Source organism: Engraulis encrasicolus, chromosome 14 (genome assembly GCF_034702125.1).
Source record: "Engraulis encrasicolus isolate BLACKSEA-1 chromosome 14, IST_EnEncr_1.0, whole genome shotgun sequence".
Taxonomy (NCBI): domain Eukaryota; kingdom Metazoa; phylum Chordata; class Actinopteri; order Clupeiformes; family Engraulidae; genus Engraulis; species Engraulis encrasicolus.
The window spans coordinates 26012661-26017660 of record NC_085870.1 but is presented as its reverse complement, the minus strand read 5'-3'; the positions used below and the strand labels follow the sequence as shown (position 1 = coordinate 26017660).

General features: G+C 49.5%; 1 protein-coding gene across 1 annotated transcript in view; it reads right to left on the bottom strand.

Annotated features, from left to right (window-relative positions):
* Positions 1-5000, bottom strand: part of foxp1b (forkhead box P1b) — a 308908-nt gene that overhangs the window by 147272 nt on the left and 156636 nt on the right. The gene's annotated exons all lie outside the window — the stretch shown is intronic.

Here is a 5000-nt window from a genome sequence, read left to right as displayed (position 1 = left end):
CAACCAGAGACAGTTTTTCCAATAGGCAGACGAGGCGTTTGTCTACAGCCCCAGCAAAGCATGCCGCCTATGGGGGGCCCTCCAACAGTCAGCCCTGGCATGGTACGTGACAGCAAATATAACTCAAGAGGGTCCTATGTTTATGCGTTGCCTAGGGTCCCCAGATGGGTAGAACCGCTACTGCCCCCCAACCATCACCACAACTAATATGCACGCCCCATCTCCCGCCCCACACCCTTCCTTATCCAGGCTCTAGATGAGCCAGTCTTCTACCCAAGCCAGCTGCTCTACACACCTGCTCTGTTTACACTTCCCTCTCTACTTCTCCGTCTATCTCCTACCCGTTCTGTTTTTCTTTTCCTCTCTCCCTCACTCTCCCGCTGTCTCTATCTTCCTCTCTCTCTCTCTCTCTCTCTCTCTCTCTCTCTCTCTCTCTCTCTCTCTCTAACACACACACACACATGCGCGCAGACGCCTTCAGCCGCCATGAAAGAGCATCCGGTCGCGGCGGCACAATGAGTGCTACTTCACGCTTCCTAATGATACCAGCATGCATGCAGGGGGAATCATTTACATAGGCTGCTGCCCAGTGGGTCTAGCCCCCTATCCCCCCTAACCAGCCGTGTAAACACGCACGCACGCACGCACGCACGCACGCACGCACGCACGCACGCACGCACGCACGCACGCACGCACGCACGCACGCACGCACGCACGCACGCACACACACACACACACACACACACACACACACACACACACACACACACACACACACACACAGAAAAGACGATGAGGCGGGGAAAAAGCCTTACATCATCCACAGTAAATACGGGATGGTGAACAATGGACCATCCACAATACACCATTACCGCGCGCACACACACACGCACACGCACACGCACACTCGAGCACACACACACAAACACACACACACACACAGAGTCTACTCTTCTTTTTTTCTCCACACGGTGACCGTTTGACCTGAAATCCATTATCAGGCGCGTCTCTTTCATGTGGCCTGGGCAGGCCGACTGAGAGGAGAGGAGAAGAGGGGAGAGGAGAGGAGAGGAGAGGAGAGGAGAGGAGAGGAGAGGAGAGGAGAAAAGAGGAGAGGAGAGGAGAGGAGAGGAGAGGAGAGGAGAGGAGAGGGGTGCAGCTCTCGCGGCTAAGCTCAGCTCCATGGCACGCTATCCTCTCTTCCCCAACTGAGCAGTCTTCACAGACACAGACACATGCACACACACACTCTTCCTACCCCCCTCCCTGCCACACACACTTTCGCATGCACAAGCACACAGCTGTACACACTCTGCACATACTACACACACACACACACACACACACACACACACACACACACAGCTATGATGCAGCCTTGCTGGGGCACAGAGGTAGGGGTGAGTGAGCGGGTGAGGGGGGTGAAGGGGTTGAAAGAAAGAAGAGCCTCTCTCATTACCTCACTGTCAAACAACTCGGTCTGAAGATCCCTTTAGCCCCGCCTAACCCACAGCACCATCTCTCCCCACCTCCACCTCCAGCCCTACTTGAGCTCCACCTCTCTCCACCTCCTCTGCCCCACCACCCGTAAAGAGGAGCCTAACCCACAGCCCCACCTCCACCCTCCCTCCACCTCTCCTACCCAGCTCTATCTGAAGATGTCTTTAGCCCTGCCTAACCCACAACACCACCTCAATCCCCACCCCTACCCCTACTCCAGCTCCACCCTTACTAGAGCTTCACCTCCTCTGCCCACCCGTAAAGAGGAGCCTAACCCACAGCCCCATGTCTCCACCTCCACTCCCTCCTCCACCTCTCCTACCCAGCTCCGTCTGAAGAGCCCTTTAGCCCTGCGTAACCCAAAACACCATCTCCACCTCCACCTCTCCTACCCAGCTCCGTCTAAAGATCTCTACAGCCCTGCCTAACCCACAACACCATCTCCACCTCCACTCCTACTCCACCTCCACCTCTCTCCACCTCCTTTGCCCACCCGTAAAGACGAGCCTAACCCACATCCCCATGTCTCCACCTCCATCCCCTCCCTCCACCTCTCCTATCTAGCTCCGTCTGAAGATCCCTTTAGCCCAGCCTAACCCACAGCCTCATGTCCCCAACCCCACCTCCACCCCTACTTCAGCTCCACCTCTCCCCACCTCTCCCCATCTCCACCTTTTCCGCCCAGCTCTGTCTGAAGATCTCTTTAGCCCTGCCTAACCCAACCCTATCTCCACCTCCACCCTTTTACTACATCCACCTCTCTCCATGTCCCTCCACCTCCTACTCCACCTCTCTCCACCTTTGCCCAGCTCAGTCTTTAGCCCGAGGCCACAGCCCCAACCATCCCCCTCCCTCCGCTCCTCCCTCTCTCCCTCCCTCCTGCTCAGTCTCTCTCCACCTCCTCTGCCCACACGTAAGGACGAGCGGGGTGGGAGTGGGAGTGGAGGTGAGAGAAGAGGAGAGGAGGGCGTGGGTGGAAACATCCTGTTAGCCCATGATTCAGCGAGGAGTAGGTTAGGTTAGGTTAGGGGCAGGGGCTCCCAATCTTTTTCAGCAGGGACCCCCTTCTGGACCCCCCACTCATAGTCTTAGCCTAGCAATGTATTTTAGCAATAATGCTAGGCAATCTTTTGTCCATTAAAATTGCTAGATTTTCCATTAATAGTTTGTCCCCTAATATTTCTAGAAATCCCCCCTAGGGGTCCTGACCCCCTGTTTTGGAAACCTCTGGCCTGGGTCTGGATGAGCTCCGGCTTGGGTCTGGATGAGCTCTGGCTTGGGTCTGGATGAGCTCCGGCTTGGGTCTGGATGAGCTCTGGCTTGGGTCTGGGTGAGCTCCGGCTTGGTAGTGTTGCTCTGGCTTGTGCCTTTCAAATGCTCTGGAGAGAGTAGCGGACAGAATAAAAAAAACAAAAAAACTTCAAAACCCTTCTCACTCTCGCTTTCTCTCCCTGCCTCCCTCCCTCCTTCCTCCCTTCCCTTTTCCCTTTCGTTCTTTTTCCTTTTCTTCTCTTTCTTTTTTTTCCACAAGAGAGATCGTCTGACCGCTGTGAAACGAGGAGCCCTGACAGAAAAACGATATGAGGAGATGATGGGCTCCCTCTCTCTCTCTGACTATCAAAGCAGGAGATTAGATGAGATGAGGAGAGAGAGAGAGAGAAAGACAGAGAGAGAGAGAGAGAAGGAGAGGGAGAGAGAGAGACAAACCAAGACCGAGAGCGACTGAAAAAAAAAAAAACAGAATAAGTGATACCTGCACACAAGTATTCTTTTCTTGGAAGGGAAATATTGCCTGTAACAATTAACTGGGAAAAGCAATATAGTTCAATTGTGGCAGGCTCCGGAAATCTCTGAATACGAAATTAAAAACATTCTTCCGTTTGTGTGCGTGTGCGTGTGCGCGCGCGCGTGTGTGTGTGTGTGTGTGTGCGTGTGCGTGTGTGCGTGTTTCTGTGTGTGTGTGTGTGTGTGTATGTACATGCGGTACATGTGTGTTTTTCCTTGCCCTTCCTTACAATACTTTGTAATTATTATTTTTTTCTTTTCGTTTGTTGCATACAAGCCCCATTAATGTTCAATTGGCATCTCCATCTGTACCGTTATTAATCAGATCACACATCAATTGCCACATCCCCACCACAGACATCCACACTGCTCGTAATAAATCTGTCATCTGTTCCAGGATAAAGACAGATGTTGCGAGTTGGGTGATAACATAATTAAACTGTTCTGTGGAGGGATTCCATACAATTATTTAAATTGGGACGAGCACTATCATTTTAGCAATAAAGCAATTTGGGGCAATATGAGGTGTCAAAATACACTGATCTTATCCCCACCCCACCCCTCCAGATTTTTCCAATAAAGTTTCCAAGGCCCTGCTTGCTCTCCACAGTCCAATCTAACCACATTAGCTCCTTACAACCAGATATCGGAGAACACCTCCAGATTCAGGAGAGGAGCAGGGCTGAGGAACACGGACGACTGTGTGTGTGTGTGTGTGTGTGTGTGTGTGTGTGTGTGTGCGTGCGTGCGTGCGTGTGAGTGCGAGTGTATACGTATGTGTGTGTGTGTGTGCGTGCGTGCGTGCGTGCGCATACACGCGTGTTTATGTGAGTGCGAGTGTATACGTGTGTGTGTGTGTATGTGTGTGTGTGTGTGTGTAACGGAGAGAGACAGAAATGCTCCAGAAATCATCTCTTTCCAAATTCAGATGAGTCATTGCATACTTATTGGTTACTTCCTCTGCCGAAAAAAACTAAACAAATAAATCCACTATTCCATGAGTAGAAAAAAATATAAAAGGTAAAATATAGACATGAACGCTAAAGACCAACTATAAACACAGTCTGTATACTGACATATTTAGTGGTCTGGAACCCACAGAGCCAGGCACACATATGGCAACTCCGACTGAGCCAACCTATGAATAGTTCAGATGCAAAACCCTCTAAAAGCCTTTATAAAAATCTGTAAAATTAAATTTTTAAAGAGCATTTTCACCAGGTAATTGCAATCTAGAAGCCAATTAAATGTTATCATTAAGAACAGCGAGTCAGGATAAAACAATATTAGATGGACTGATTATTAAAGATTGCTAAATGTATAGAAATACAGCCTGTGTGTGTAAACTTGTCAAAAATGCACTTAAAAGGTTTTGCATCTGAACTTTTTATATAGACAAAAAAAATAAAAAATAATAACCTAGCCCATGCATGTGCCATCACATCTCATGTTTCATCTGATGATTACAGTGACATAACGTGCAATATGGTGCTGTTCTTAAACCAGCAGCACATAGTGTTACTACACTTGTATAAAATAGAAGCAGTAGCCTTACAGATGTTATTACAACACACGTGTTATATTACATTGTTTCTACTAATAGTGTTGTAATTACATCTGTAAGTGTGTGTCTTCTACTTGAATGTCCTGTAGTTGCCTGAATGTCCTCATTGTAAGTTGCTGGTCAAAAGCATCTGCTAAATGTAATGTAATGT